This window comes from Scyliorhinus canicula, chromosome 21 (assembly GCF_902713615.1).
Source record: "Scyliorhinus canicula chromosome 21, sScyCan1.1, whole genome shotgun sequence".
In the NCBI taxonomy this organism is placed as follows: Eukaryota; Metazoa; Chordata; class Chondrichthyes; order Carcharhiniformes; family Scyliorhinidae; genus Scyliorhinus; species Scyliorhinus canicula.
The window spans coordinates 9,758,016-9,775,123 of NC_052166.1; positions in this window are offsets into that span (position 1 = coordinate 9,758,016).

The following is a 17,108-nucleotide window of genomic DNA, read 5'->3' on the forward strand; positions in this document are numbered from 1 at the left end:
ACCTGAACACTGGCACCCTCCTGCGAAGTCAAATCTGTGCTCCTGACCTCTATACGCTCAATCTCCCGTACCCCAGAACTACAATCCAGGTTCCCATTCCCCTGCTGAATTAGTTGAAACACCCCCCCCCAAAGTGCACTAACAAATCTCCCCCCCAGGATATTGGTGCCCCTCAGGTTCAGATGTAGACCATCCTGTCTATAGAGGTCCCAACTTCCCCAGAAAGAGCCCCAATTATCCAGAAATCTGAATCCCTCCCGCCTGCACCACCCCTGTAGCCACATGTTTAATTGCTCTCTCTCCCTATTCCTCATCTCACTATCACGTGGCACGAGCAACAACCCAGAGATAACAACTCTGTTTGTTCTCGCTCTGAGCTTCCATCCTAGCTCCCTAAAGGCCTGCCTGACATCCTTGTCCCCTTTCCTACCTATGTCGTTAGTGCCAATGTGGACTACGACTTGGGGCTGCACCCTTCCCCCTTAAGGACCCGGAAAACACGATCCGAGACATCACGTACTCTTGCACCTGGGAGGAAACATACCAAATGTGAGTCTCTCTCGCTCCCACAAAATCTCCTATCTGTGCCCCTGACTATTGAGTCCACAATTACTAATGTTCTACTCCTTTCCCCCCTTCCCTTCTGAGCAACAGGGACAGACTCCGTGCCAGAGGCCCGTACCCCATGGCTTACCCCTGGTAAGTCGTCCCCCCCACAAGTATCCAAAACGGTATACTTGTTACTCAGGGGAACGACCGCAGGGGGTCCCTTCACTGACTGCTTCTTCCCAGTCCCTCTTACAGTTACCCATCTATCTCCAGTCTTTGGTGTAACTACTTCCCTGAAGCTCCTATCTATGACTCCCTCTGCCTCCCGAATGATCCGAAGTTCATCCAGCTCAAGCTCCAGGTCCCTAACACGGTTTTTGAGGAGCTGGAGTTGGGTGCACGTCCCACAGATGAAATCAGCAGGGACACTGACGGCGTCCGTCACCTCAAAAATTCTGCAGGAGGAGCATTGTACTGCCTTCCCTGACATCACCTCTAGATTTAAAAAAAAACAAGAAAAAGAAAAAGAAAGGAAGCGCTTACCTGATATTACCTCAAAGCCTGCTCCCGCTGAAAGGTATGCAAATTTAAAGGCACTCACTCACCTTCACGACAGGCCCCTGCTCCCGCTTCCCAACCACCGTGGGGTGGGGGGGTTGGTTAGAGGAGGAGGTAGGGTGGGAAACACTCACGAAGTGTTTCGGGTTTAACTGTCACTTGACAACAGCCCCTCCACAAACCACCTTCAACTTAGACTGACCGCACTGCACGTATGCAAATTTCTCCAGAACAGCTGATCAGTAGCTCTGCTCTGCTGCCCTCTGCTGGATGCTTGTCTTCACTCAAACTCCTTGGGTCTCCTTCGCCGGTTCACCTTCAACTTAGGCTGACCGCCCTGCACGTATGCAAATTTCCCCAGAACAGCTGATCAGTAGCTCTGCTCTGCTGCCCTCTGCCGGATGCTTGTCTTCACTCAAACTCCTTGGGTCTCCTTCGCCGGTTCACCTTCAACTTAGGCTGACCGCACTGCACGTATGCAAATTTCCCCAGAACAGCTGATCAGTAGCTCTGCTCTGCTGCCCTCTGCTGGATGCTTGTCTTCACTCAAACTCCTTGGGTCTCCTTCGCCGGTTCACCTTCAACTTAGGCTGACTGCACTGCACGTATGCAAATTTCCCCAGAACAGCTGATCAGTAGCTCTGCTCTGCTGCCCTCTGCTGGATGCTTGTCTTCACTCAAGCTACTTGGGTCTCCTTCGCCGATTCACCTTCAACTTAGGCTGACCGCACTGCATGTATGCAAATTTCCCCAGAACAGCTGATCAGTAGCTCTGCTCTGCTGCCCTCTGCTGGATCTCTGCTGCCCTCTGCTGGATCTGCTGCCCTCTGCTGGATGTCGCCACTTCCTTCAGTACTCTCGGAAGCTGAACAGAATGAGCAATGTTCCTGCCTGACTTGATGTATGTTTTTATTCCCTGCATTCAGATTTTAGTTATTCTTGCACAGATGTTAAAAAGTCTACTTTATTCCATGACGTTATCCTGCTTTTCGGGGTCCATGAAGTGATTATGCCATGCCGGCGTCGTGAAGGGGTTGGGGATGCTGTGGCAGTACTATTGGGTGCTAGTCTGTCTTCCCTTCAAGCGGTGCGTTGTTTATACTAACTATTTTCTGCACGAAAACCAAAGCAATGACCATGTGTCTCCTCGGCCAGAGGGACATACTGGACTGATCCAGTATCATAGCAGGATTCACAATTCGACAGGAAATGCGACCACAAAGCAAACGTGATGCCGTTTTTCTTTAGCATTTGCAAAATTGGGACTATATTTCCATGACTGGTGAAAATATTTTATACATTCTGGCCCAAAACGGCGATGTAAAGAAATTTAGCTGCTCCGTAACATGGCCCTCAAATTTCTTCAACATTCGGGTTCCCGAGGCAATGCATGCCGAAACAAACCATTTTGATATCATCAAGCGAGTTGAACCAGAGTAAGTTAGCTCTCCTATAATGTTTACAAAGCTGATGAACCTGCTGAAATCTACATAAATCTGACCCATATCCAGCCTCACATAAAGCAGAAAGCTCATGGAATGGTGGTAGGTTGGAGTTTACAATATGTTTTTTAACCAGAGAACTGATCTCCAGATATGTAACTTGAAACCCCCATCCTGACCATCTGGGACTGATGGTGTGGGATTTATTTCAGGCAATGTCGTGACTCTTTACTTTCATTTACCTTACAGTTAATTTTACGGCGATTGTGATCCTTTCCGGTGGAAGATGTGGGCTGTCGACCTGCACCACTCGCTACCTGGTGGCCATGGCAACAGCAGATCTACTGGTCATTATTACTGATGTGATCCTGAACCGGATCATTTATTATTATTTTCCACTCTCGTTCCTGCGCATCACCGCAGTCTGCACTGTCATTCTTACCCTGATTCCAGCCGCCACTGACTGCTCTGTCTGGTTCACTGTCACTTTTACCCTTGACCGATGTGTAGCTATCTGTTTCCAGAAGCTGAAAACTAAATACTGCACCGCCAGAACGGCGGCTGTTGTTCTCGCAACAGCGGGCATTCTGCTCTGTTTAAAAAATGTTCCCTTCTACTTTACATATAAATCGGGACTGATAATCGACAATATACCATGGTTCTGTGTTGACAAGCCAAGCTTTTATACTGAGCCCGGATGGGTGGGACTAAACATATTTCATAAGATTTTAACCCCAATGCTTCCATTCACTTTAATTCTGTTGCTCAATGCTCTTACAGTTAGACATATTATAGTGGCGAGTCGGGTTCGGAAAAGATTGAGAGTCCAAAGCAGAATAGATGATCGCAGTGACCCAGAGATGGAGAGCAGGAGGAAATCAGCGATTTTACTCTTCTCCATATCCGGCAGCTTCATACTTTTATGGTTGACACATGTTGTAGATTTTTTGTATTACAACATTGGAGGGAACAATCCGAACTATTATAGTGAACCGTTCTATATTTTTCGACGAGTCGGGGGCATGTTACGGAATTTCAGCTGTTGCACAAATACATTCATTTATGTGGTGACTCAGTCCAAGTTCAGAGAGCAGTTAAAACGTGCGGTGAAATATCCGGCTGCCACAATGATTCGAATCATTAATAAGCACAAAAACTAAATGCTACTGACAGAATGCTACTTTTAAAATTAAATATGTTCATTTATTTTAGTGTTTATCCGCAGACGCCCAGCAACTGCAGCCCACCAGGAAAACCTAGTCGGATGTGCTGGGGGCTCAGGATATGAGTCGTCGACCACCCCCCCTCCTCCTCCCCCCCCCCTCTCTGTGAAGCACAAAGAGAAGACAGTTACAGTTTCTCTTCAAAGGATTTGACTGACGCTTCTACTCAAGCACAAATATTATCCTAACTGAAACGTAATGCCACAACACTGGGAAACTTTTGAGAATTGATCACTCATAACTGAAGTACGGTAAACGTGTGGCCAATTATGTAATGTTAACACTCAGGGAAATATAAGATTGAAAAGTTGAAGCAAAAACAAAGTAAACCGGTGTTAAATGTCTGGAAAAATCACGAGATGCCAATTTGCATATCAAAGGCAAAAATATTTTACATATATGATTAGAGAAAAGGATGGGCTACAGAAATCATAAATTCAATTTTTTGAGATCAGGAAATGTGCAATTATCCGCCAAAATCCAAATCCACACGGTGAATAAGATCGAAGGGAAGTAAAGAGTATAAAAGTGAAACCAACTAAATGTGAAGGGAACGGGAGAAACAACCATCATAAGAAATGCATTAAATATATTAATTTATTTTAGTGTTTATCCGACGCCCAGCAACTGCAGCCCACCAGAATCAAGAATCAGGTTCAGTCACCCGAATGTATCAGCACTCCCTCCCCCTCCCCCCTCTCCATCTCCAGCACCAGTCCCGCACTTCCTGAGCCTTTTTGACTATTTCCTGGATTGGATCACATTGTCCTGGTTGCTATAATTTCTTGGTAGATTTAGCTCAGGAAATTACTTAAAATTGGCTGTTCTTTGTTGAACAGTGCAGGCAAACGTAGACAGTTGGCGGCCTATTTTCGTGTAAAATTAAGTCTGTCCACAATTTGTGTACCAGAGTGTCATCGCGCATTGCATTCATTATTGTTGTATGTGGTTTCCTTTCCTTTAAGTTCATAAATATTATTTATTAATCGTTCACATCACAAAAGGATTCTCCCCTGGTCATACTCGCAACGACCCCCCCCCCCCCTCCCCCGGACCACACCCACCACCACGACCACCACCTCCCCTAATGTACTTCTTGCAAACAAAGTCCTTCATTATGCCTTCGGTTCGAATATTGAGATCGCCTTATGTGGCAAGTTGTGAATTTTTAATAATATGAAAAGCATTTTGCTAATTTATGATAGGATTTGTTATATGATTTGTTAGTCATTAAATAAAACTAATCTATGCCATTGGCCGGAATTTTCCAGCTGTTACCATTCTCAGTGGGCTCCACAGCTGGTTTGTAATGCAGAACAACACCAGCAGCACGGGTTCAATTCCCGTACCAGCTTACCCGAGCAGACATCAGAAAGTGGCGACTAGGCGCTTTTCACAGTAACTTCATACTTGTGACAACAAAAGATTATTATTGATATTATTTACTTTTCTCGGCAGCTGCATCACCACGCCAATGGATTCTGTGGCGTCGTGGGGCGGTTAAAATGGGAACTTCCATTGGCAATAGAAGGGAAAATAGAAGCTGCCGGGAAACATGCTGCTGGGGATCGAGATAGTCCAGCCCAACTCTCAGATGAGTTTTCACCAGTTATTTTTGTGCTTTTTAAAAAATTATTCCAATTAAGGGGCATTTAGCGTGGCCAATCCACATACCCGGCACATCGTTTGGGATGTGGGGGTGAGGCTCACGCAGACACGGGAAAATGTGCAATCTCCACACTGACAGTGTCCCAGAGCCGAGAGCGAACCTGGGTCCTCAGCGCTGTGAAGCAGCAGTGCTAACTGCTACGCCATCATGCCCTATTTTTGGGTTTCCCAGATAGCACATTGGTATATCATAATTTTTCTAAAAACAAATACGGTGCAATAAAAACAGATACCTCAGCCTCAACACAATTTAACCCAACCTAAACTTCAACCATAAACCTAAATCAACTACTAACACTTCACCAAAATGGTCCGACCGTAAATATGACGAAACGCAAACGCAAAATGTTAACTCAACGCTAAACTGAATTGTCACTTTGAATCCAAAACAATCTGTGCCCAGAACTGGAACTGCTAAGATATTGTCGTAAAACCTTTGGCTGTTCTGTGGTTCCTGTCAATCCCTTCCCTGCTCCCTTCCTGCACTCTATCGTCCACAGATTAGCAGTTGCGTCATTGGTATTGCTGCTTACACAATAGACATTGGACAAACAGAATCACCCCTGTTCAAATGCACGAGTGGGACCATCCCTGCCTGTCTGTGTGGCGGAGATTGTGATGTCAAAGAACAAAGAACAAAGACAAGTACAGCACTGGAACTGGCCCTTCGGCCCTCCAAGCCTGTGCTGACAATGCTGCCCGTCAAAACTAAAACCTTCTCCACTTCCTGGGCCCGTATCCCACTATTCCCATCCTATTAGGGGGCAACACGGTAGCATGGTGGTTAGCATAAATGCTTCACAGCTCCAGGGTCCCAGGTTCGATTCCCGGCTGGGTCACTGTCTGTGCGGAGTCTGCACGTCCTCCCGCTGTGTGCGTGGGTTTCCTCCGGGTGCTCCGGTTTCCTCCCACAGTCCAAAATTGTGTGGGTTAGGTGGATTGGCCATGCTAAATTGCCCGTAGTGTCCTAAAAAGTAAGGTTAAGGGGGGTTGTTGGGTTATGGGTATAGGGTGGATACGTGGGTTTGAGCAGGGTGATCATGGCTCGGCACAACATCGAGGGCCGAAGGGCCTGTTCTGTGCTGTACTGTTCTATGTTCTATATTCATGCATTTGCTAAGATGCCGCTTAAATGTCACTATCGTCCCTGCTTCCACAGCCTCCTGTGGCAGCGAGTTCCAAGCACCCGCGAAACTCTGTATTAAAAAACTTGCCTCGTACATCTACGGTAAACCTTGCCCCTCGCACCTTAAACCTATGCCCCCTAGTAATTGACTCATCTACCCTGGGAAAGAACCTCGGACTATCCACTCTGCCTATGCCCCTCATAACTTTGTAGACCTCTATCAGTTCGCCACTCAACCTCCGTCGCTCCAGTGAGAATAAACCAAGTTTATTCAACCGCTCCTCATAGCTATTGCCCTCCATACCAGGCAACATCCTGGTAAATATCTTCTGCACCCTCTCTAAAGCCTCCACATCCTACTGGTAGTGTGGCGACCAGAATTGAACACTATACTCCAAGTGTGGCCTAACTAACGTTCTATACAGCTGCAACATGACTTGCCAATTCTTATTCTCAATACCGCTGCTGATGAAGGCATGCATGCCGTATGCCTTCTTGACTCCCTTCTCCACCTGTGTTTCCCCTTTCAGTGACATGTGGACCTGTACACCTAGATCTCTCTGACTGACAATACTCTTGAGGGTTCTGCCATTCACTGTATATTCCCTAACAGCATTAGACGTTACACAATTCATTACCTCACATTTGTCCGGGTTAAACTCCATCTGCCATCTCTCCGCCCAAGTCTCCAAACGATCTAAATCCTGCTGTATCCTCTGACAGTCCTCCTCGCTCTCCGCAATTCCACCAACCTTTGTGTCATCTGCAAAATTACTAATCAGACCAGTTACATTTTCCTCCAAATCATTTATAAATACAACGAACAGCAAAAGCTCCAGCACTGATCCCTGCGGAACACCACTAGTCACAGCCCTCCAATCAGAAACGCACCCTTCCATTGCTACTCTCTGCCTTCTATGACCTAGCCAGTTCTGTATCCATCTTGCCAGCTCATCCCTGATCCCGCGTGACTTCACCTTTTGTACCAGTCTGCCATGAGGGACCTTGGCAAAGGCCTTACTGAAGTCCAGATAATCAACATCCACTGCCCTACCTGCATCAATCATTTTTGTGACCTCTTCGAAAAACTCTATCAAGTTAGTGAGACACGACCTCCCCTTCACAAAACCATGCCGCCTCTCACTAATACGTCCATTTCCTTCCAAATGGGAGTAGATCCTGTCTCGAAGAATTCACTCCAGTAATTTCAGTACCACTGACGTGAGGCTCACTGGCCTGTAGTTCCCTGCATTATCCTTGCTACCCTCCTTAAACAGAGGAACAATATTGGCTATTCTCATGTTTTACGGGGCATCACCTGAACAGTGAGGATCCAAAGATTTCTGTCAAGGGCTCAGCAATTTCCTCTCTAGCCTCTGTATTCCGGGGTCGGTCCCATCAGGCCCTGGGGATTTATCTACCTTAATATTTTCCAAGGCGGCCAACACCTCGTCTTTTTGGATCTCAATGTGACCCAGGCTATCTACACACCTTCTCCAGACTCAACATCCACCAATTCCTTCGCTTTGGTGAATACTGATGCAAAGTATTCATTCAATACCTCGCCCATTTCCTCTGGCTCCACAAATAGATTCCCTTGCCTATCGCTCAGTGGGCCAACCCTTTCCCTTTCTTTTTATGTATGCGTAAAATGCTTTGGGATTTTCCTTAACCCTATTTGCCAATGACTTTTCGTGACCCCTTTTAGCCCTGCTGACTCCTTCCTTAAGTTCCTTCTTACTTTCCTTATATTCCTCACAGGCTTCGTCTGTTCCCAGCCTTCTAGCCCTGACAAATACCTCCTTTTTTTTTGACGAAGCCTGCAATATCTCTCGTTATCCAAGGTTCCTGAAATTTGCCGTATTTATCCTTCGTCTGCACAGGAACATGTCGGTCTTGAATTCCTTTCAACTGACATTTGAAAGCCTCCCACGTGTCAGATGTTGATTTACCCTCAATCATCCGCCCCCAATCTAGGTTCTTCAGTTCCCGCCTAATATTGTTATAATTAGCCTTTCCCCAGTTTAGCACATTCACCCTAGGACCACTCTCATCCTTGTTGACCAGCACTTTAAAACTTACTGAATTGTGGTCACTGTTCCCGAAATGCTCCCCTACTGAAACTTCAACAAACTGACAGGTCTCATTCCCTAATGCCAGGTCCAACACAGCCCCTTCCCAAGTTGGACTATCTAGATATTGTTTTAAGAAGCCCTCCTGGATGCTCCTTACAAACTCCGTCCCGTCCAAGCCCCTAGCACTGAGTGAGTCCCAGTCAATATTGGGAAGTTGAAGTCTCCCATCACAACAACCCTATTGTTTTTACTCGTTTCCAAAATCTGTCTACCTATCTGCTTCTCTATCTCCCGCTGGCTGTTCGGAGGTCTGTAGTAAAACACAAAAATTGTGACTGCACCCTTCTTATTCCTGATCTCTACCCATACAGCGTCGCTGCCGTCTGAGGTGTCCTCCCTTAATACAGCCGTGATATTCTCCCTAACCAATACCGCAACTCCGCTACCCCTTTTACACCCCCCTCTAACCCGCCTGAAACATCTAAATCCTGGAACATTTAGCTGCCAATCCTGTCCTTCCCTCAACCAGGTCTCTGTAATGGCAACACATCATAATTCGAAGTACTAATCTAATCTCTAAATTCATCTGCCTTACCCGTAATACTTCTTGCATAAAACATGTGCACTTCAGGCAACCAGACCCGCTGTTTTCAGCAACATCTCACTGTTTCCTCTTCCTCAGAGCCATATTGGCCCTATTCCCTAGTTCTCACTCAATGCTTTCACCTTCTTTATTTTTTTATTTTTTTCTTTTCTTTAAATTTAGAGTACCCAATTATTTTTTTCCAATAAAGGGGCAATTTAGTGTGGCCAATCTACCTACCCTGCACATCTTTGGGTTGTGGGGGTGAAACCCACGCAGACACTGGGAGAATGTGCAAACTCCACACGGACAGTGACCCAGGGCCGGGATTCGAACCCAGGTCCTCAGCGCCGTAGGCAGCAATGCTAACCACTGTGCCACCGTGCTGCCCATGCTTTCACCTTCTGACCAATTGCTCCGGGACCCACCCCGGCTATAGTAGTTTAAACCCTCTCGTGTGACACCAGAAAACCTCGCGGCCAGTATATTTCTGGCCCTCCAGTTTAGATGCAACCCGTCCTTCTTATACGGGTCACCTGCCCCGGAAAATCTCCCAGTGGTCCAGATAACGGAAACCCTCCCTCCTACACCAGATGTTTAGCCACGTGTTGAGATGCCCTATCTTCCGATTTCTAGCCTCTAGTGGCACAGTAAGTAATCCCGAGATTACAACCCTTGAGGTTCTTTCTTTTAAATTTCTGCCTAGATCCCTGAACTCCTGCTGCAGGAGCTCATGTCCCTCCCTGCCTATGGAGTTAGTACCAATGTGCACAACGACCTCTGCCCGTTTGGCCTCTCCCTTCATGATGCCCGCTACACGTTCTGAGACATCCTGGACCCTGGCACCAGGGATGCAACATATCATCCTGGAGTCAAGTTCATGTCCACAGAAGCGCCTAACTGTGCCCCTGACTGTAGAGTCCCCTGTGACTATTGCTCTTCTGCGCTTTGACCATCCCTTCTGAACAGCAGGGCCAGCCATGATGCCACTGCTCTGGTTGATGCTGTTTTCCCCTGATAGGCGATCCCCCCCGACAGTATCCAAAGGGGTATATCTGTTCGAGAGGGGGACAACCACAGGGGATTCCTGCACTGACTGCCTGCCCCTTCTGGTGGTCTCCCATTTCTCTGCCTGCACCTTGGGTGTGAACACATTTATATAACTGCTATCTATGACGTTTTATGCCACCTGCATGCTCCTAACTGCATCCAACTGCTGCTCCAACCCAACCATGTGATCTGTGAAGTGCACTTTCTGAAGATAAAGCCATCCGGGACGCTGGAAGCCTCCCAGATCTGCCACATCTCACTGCGCCCCTCTAATTGGCATTGCGTTATTTAATTAGTAAATTATTTTTTTAAAATTAATATAAGTTTCTGTTAACTATATATTTCCTGCCATGATGTGGAGATGCCGGCGTTGGACTGGGGTGAGCACAGTAAGAAGTCTTACAACAGGTGAAGAAGGAGCCGTGCTCCGAAAGCTCGTGTTTGAAACAAACCTGTTGGACTTTAACCTGGTGTTGTAAGACTTCTTACTATATATTTCCTAGCACTAGATTTCTACGATAAATGTGAAAGCTAAATAAAGTACTCTCCCGATCTCTGGCTTAGATATCCTTCTAAATTATAATCAAGTAATTAATTGATTATGTTTAAATAGTTCAACACTGTTTAATTTTAAAATTTAGTGCAGATTCCAAACCAGCCAATCAGGTCACAGCTTTACTGTGCTGTCACTTCAGTCTCCCCGCCCCCCCCCCCCCCCCCCCCCCCCCCCACATACACAATTTGAAAAGGTAATACAAATAAAAGTCGCTTACCTTCCCAGGAAGCTCTCTGGTTCTCTCCCTGCAGATTAACAGTTACAGGCCAGAAGAAAGAGAGAGAAGAAAACAGTAGGGAAAAAGCACTTTCTCCCACACTGCACCGAATCATCCCACTGCACCAAATTACCCAGTTCCAATTCCCACTCTGGACATGTCTCATGCACTCAATATGCATCTCCTGTCAAGGGTAGATTTGGCAAGCCGCGATTCCACACGTTGGAAATCCGATTTTCTTCCGGCATTGTTGGGCAGCATGGTAGTACAGTGGTTAGCACAGTGATTTCACAGCTCCGGGGTCCCAGGTTCGATTCCCAGCTTTGGTCACTGTCAGTGCGGATGTTGCACTTTCGCCCCGTGTCAAAGAACAAATAACAAACAAAACTACAGCATAGGAACAGGCCCCTCAGCCCTCAGAGCCTGCCCGATCCAGATCTTTTATCTAAACCTGTCGCCTATTTTCCAAGGATCTACATCCCTCTGTTCCCCGCCCGTTCATATATCTGTCCAGATGCATCTTAAATGATGCTATCGTGCCCGGCTCCACCACCTCCGCTGGCAAAGCGTTCCAGGCACCCACCACCCTCTGCGCACATCTCCCTTAAACTTTCCCCCTCTCACATTGAAATCGTGACGCCAACTCTTGTAAAAAGATTGTTCCTATCCACCCTGTCCATACCTCTCATAATTTTGTAGACCTCAATCAGGTCCGCCCCTCAACTTCCAACGAAAACAATCCTAATCTACTCAACCTTTCTTCATAGCGAGCACCCTCCTGCCAGGCAACATCCTGGTGAACTTCCTCTGCACCCTCTCTAAAGCATCCACATCCTTCTGGTAATGTGGCGACCAGAACTGCACGCAGTATTCCAAATGTGGCCTAACCAAAGTCCTATATAACTGTAACATGACCTGCCGACTTTTGTACTCAATGCCCCGTCCGGTGAAGGCAAGCATGCTGTATGCCTTATTGACCACTCGAGCGACTTGCATTGCCACCTTCGGGGTGCAATGGACCTGAACTCCCAGATCTCTACACATCAATTTTCCCCAGGACTCTTCCATTGACCATAAAGGCCGCTCTTGAATTAGTTCTTCCAACATGCATCACCTCGCATTAGCCTGGACTGACCTCCGTTTGCCATTTCGCTGCCCAACTCTCCAATCTATCTATATTTTGCTGTATACTCTGACAGTCCTCCCCGATCTCTGCAACTCCACTTAGTATCATCTGCAAACTTGCTAATCAGACCACCTATACCTTCTTCCAGGTCATTTATGTATATCACAAACTGTGGTCCGGGAACGGATCCCTGTGGAACACTACTAGTCACCTTTCTCCATTTTGAGACACTCCCTTCCACCACTACTCACAGTCTCCAGTTGCCCAGCCAGTTCTTTAGACATCGAGAAACTACACCCTGAACCCCATACGGCTCCACTTTTTGCACCAACCTGCCATGAGAAACTTTATCAAACTCCTTACTGAAGTCCATGTATATGACATCTACAGCCCTTCCCTCACCAATTAACTTTGTCACTTCCTCAAAGAATTCTATTAGATTTGTAAGAAATGACCTTCCCTGCACTAAACGATGCTGCCCATCACTGATAAGTCTATTTTCATCCAAATGTGAATAGAACCTATCCCTCAGTATCTTCTCCAACAGTTTGCCTTCCACTGACGTCAAGATCACAGGTCTATAATTCCGTGGATTATCCCTGCTGCCCTTCCTAAATTAACATTAGCAATTCTCCAGTCCTCCGGGACCTCACCCGTGCTCAAGGATGCTGCAACGATATGTCTTAATGCCCGCAGGTATTTTGTCCCTCGCTTCCCTCAGTAACCTGGGATAGATCTCATCCGGTCCTGGGGACTTGTCCACCTTATTGCCTTTTAGAATACCCAAAACATCCCCCTTCCTTATGCCGACTTGACCTAGAGTATTTAAACATCCAGCCCTAACCTCAACATCCGTCATGTCCCTCTCCTTGGTGAATATTGATGTAAAGTACTCATTCAGAATCTCACCCATTCCCTCTGTCTCCACGCATCAATTCACACTTTTGTCTTTGAGTGGGCCAATCCTTTCTCTAGTTACCCTCTTGCTCATTATATACAAATAAAAGGCTTTGGGATTTTCCTTAATCCTGTTAGCCAAAGATATTTCATGACCCTTTTTGCCCTCTTTATTGCGCGTTTGAGATTTGCCCTACTTTCCCGATATTCCTCCAAAGCTTCATCATTTTTAAGTCGCCTCGACCTTATATATCTTATATATGCTTCCTGTTTCGTCTGACTAATCTCACAATTCCACCCGTCATCCATGGTTCCCTAATCGTACCATTTGTATCCCTCATTTTCACAGGGACATGTCTGTCCTGCACTCTAATCAACATTTCCTTAACATATTCCACATTTCAAACGTAGATATACCCTTAAACAGCTGCTCCCAATCCACATTCACTAGCTCCTGCCGAATAGTGTTATACTTGGCCTTTCCCCAATTTAGCACTCTTCCTTTAGGACACTCTCGTCTTTGTCCATGAGTATTCTAAAGTTTACGGAACTGTGATCGCTATTCCCAACTGACTGAAACTTCAACCACCTGGCCGGGATCATTCCTCAATACCAGGTCCAGTATGGCCACTTCCTTAGTTGGACTATTTAAATGCTGCCCTAAAACAGTCCACTGGATGCTCCTTACAAATTCTGCTCCATCTACGCCTCCAACATACATGTGTCCCATTGAATGTTGGGAGTGTTAAAATCTCCCATCACAACCGCCCTACTGCTCCTACATTTTTCTATAATCTGTCTACATATTTGTAACTCTGCTTCACGCTCGCTTTTGGCCGGCCTTTGGTAAAGTCCCAACAATGTTACTGCATCCTTCTTATTTCTTAGCTCTGTCCATATTGCCTCAGTGCTCGAATCCTCCATCGTGCCCTCCTTTGTCACAGCTGTGATATCATCTCTGACTAGTAATGCAATTCCTGCAGCACTTTTACCTCCCTCTCTATCCCCCCTGAAGCATCAATACCCTGGGATATTGAATTGGCAGTCTTGCCTTTCCCTCAACCAAGTCTCAGTAATACCAATAACACCATATTCCCAGGTACTAATCCAAGCCCTAAGTCCATCTGTCTTACTTGCTACACTTCTCGCATTAAAACAAATGAACCTCAGACCACCTGTCCCTTTGCGTTCATCATCTCTTTCCTGTCTACACTTCCCCTTAGTCACATTGATTTTATTATCTTGCACCTTACTGGCTTTCGTTGCTGCTATTTACTGACCTCTAACTTCCCAATCTGTTTCCCATCCCCCTGCCACATCAGGTTAAAACCTCCCCAACAGTGTTTGCAGAAGCACTCCCTTGGACATTAGTTACAGTCCTGCCCAGCTGTAGGTCTTCCGATTTGTAATGGCCCCACCGCCGCCAGAACCCAAAAATCTGAACCCCTCTCTCCTGCACCATATCTCAAGCCACTTATTCATTCTGACTATTGTTAAATTTCTACTCTGACTGTCTCGTGGCACTGGTAGCAATCCTAAGATTACTACCTTTGAGGTCCTACATTTTAACATATCTCCAAACTCCCAAAATTCTGATTGTAGGACGTCATCCCGTTTTTTATCTATATCGTTGGTGCCTATATGCACCACTACAACTGGCTGTTCACCCTCCCCCTTCAGTCTGTCCTGCAGCCTTTCTGAGACATCCCTGACCCGTGCATCCGGGAGGCAACATACCATTCTGGAGTCTGCGTGGATTTCTTCCATGTGCTCCGGTTTCCGATCACAGTTCAAAGATGAGCAGGTAAGGTGGATTGGCCATGCTAAATTGCACTTGTGTACAAAAAAAGAATAGGTGGGTTTACTGGGTGGGATTAGGTGGGTTCCGGTGATAGGGTGGAGGGAGCTGTTTCCAAGGGCCAGTGGGGGTTTGAAGGGCCGAATGGTGTCTTCGGCACTGTAAATTCTATGATCTCTTCAGAACCTTCTGGAATGGGAGTAAGCGGCTCGATTTTGTCAGTTCTAAGAAGAGTTCAGCCCTGATGCAGCTGGAAGGTTACCTCTCTGTTCAGTCTCACTGTCAGTGACTTTTAGAAGCTATCAGTTAGACCTGTGAAGGCTTGCTTAAAAGACACATTCAACTTTCAGAAATGTGAAAGAGGTGCCTGCAATGAGAAAGTGTATCACAGGTCTGTAATACTTTAAATCTCTGTCTGAGGGGCTGGGAAGTGTACACTTGAAGCTTAAACTGAGAGGATTCTTTGTACAGCAGCAGCAGTTTCTGCGCAGAAATTGAGCAATTGAAAGGTCTGAAGACTTTCAAATTTAAAGGGCAGTAATATTTGGGGTTGGGGTCAGAGTCTCCATCTTGTGACAGGGAGAAAGAAGCGGTTGGTCTTGAATCCTGTGTGAAGGTACACCTGATGGTCGAAGGACAGAACTGCACCAAACTGAATCTCTTGAATGAATCTATTCCGGACGAGCCCTTTGCTGAGATTTTGGCAGATGGAGTTTAATGCGGAAAAGTGTGAGGTGGTTCACTTTGGAAGGAGTAACAGGAATGCAGAGTACTGGGCTAATGGCAATGTTCTTGGTAGGGGAGAGATGAGTTGAACACGTGGCTACAGGGATGGTGCAGGAGGGAGGGCTTTGGTTTCCTGGATAATTGGGGCTCATTCTGGGGTAGGTGGGACGTCTAAAAACAGGATGCTCTTCACCTGAACCAGAGGGGTACCGATATCCTGGGGGGGGGGGGGAGATTTGCTAGTGCTCTTCGGGGGGGGGGTTAAACTAATTCAGCAGGGGGATGGGAACATAAATTGTAGTCCCAGTGTACAGGATGTTGAGAGTAGTGAGGTCAAGGATAGGTTAAAAGTTCGAAAGAGGGCACTGGCAAGCAAGACGCTGGTTTCAAATGTGTCTACTTCAACGCAAGGAGCATCCGGAATAAGGTGGGTGAGCTTGCAGCATGGGTTGGTACCTGGGATCTCGATGTTGTGGCGATTTCGGAGACATGGGTAGAGCAGGGACAGGATGGTTGTTGCAGGTTCCAGGTTTTAGATGTTTCTGTAAGAATAGAGAAGATGGTAAAAGAAGGGGGTGGCATTGTTAATCAAGGAAAGTATTACGGCGGTAGAAAGGACGTTTGAGGACTCGTCTACTGGGGTAGTATAGGCCGAGGTTAGGAACAGGAGAGGAGAGGTCACCCTGTTGGAAGTTGTCTATAGACCTCCGAATAGTTCCAGAGATGTAGAGGAAAGGATTGCAAAGATGATTCTCGCCAGGAGCGAGAGTAACAGTTGTTAAGGGGGACTTTAATTTTCCAAATATTGGCTGGAAATACTATAGTTCGAGTACTATAGATGGGTCAGTTTTTGTGCAGTGAGTGCAGGAGGGTTTTCTGACACAGTATGTAGACAGGCCAACAAGGGGCGAGGCCACATTGGATTTGGGACTGGGTAATGAACCCGGCCAGGTGTTAAATTTAGATGTAGGTGAACACTCTGGTGATAGTGATCACAATTCGGTTATGTTTACTTTAGTAATGGGCAGGGATAGGTATATACCGCAAGACAAGAATTATAGCTGGAGGAAAGGCAATTATGATGCTATTCGGCAAGATTTAGGATGTATAGGATGGGGAAGGAAACTGCAAGGGATGGGTAAAATCGAAATGTGGAGCTTTTTCAAGGAACAGCTACTGCGTGTCCTTGATACCTATGTACCTGTCAGGCAGGGAGGAAGTTGTCGAGCAAGGGAATCGTGGTTTACAAAGGAAGTTGAAGCACTTGTCAAGAGGAAGAAGAAGGCTTACGTTAGAATGAGAATGAAGGCTCAGTTAGAGCACTTGAGAGTTACAAGTTAGCCAGGAAGGACCTAAAAGGAGAGTTAAAAAGAGCGAGGAGAGGACACGAAAATTCGTTGGCGGATAGGATCAAGTAAAACCGTAAGGCTTTCTATAGGTATATCAGGAACAAAAGAATGACTAGAGCAAGATTAGGGCCAATCAAGGATAGTAGTGGAAAGTTGTGTGTGGAA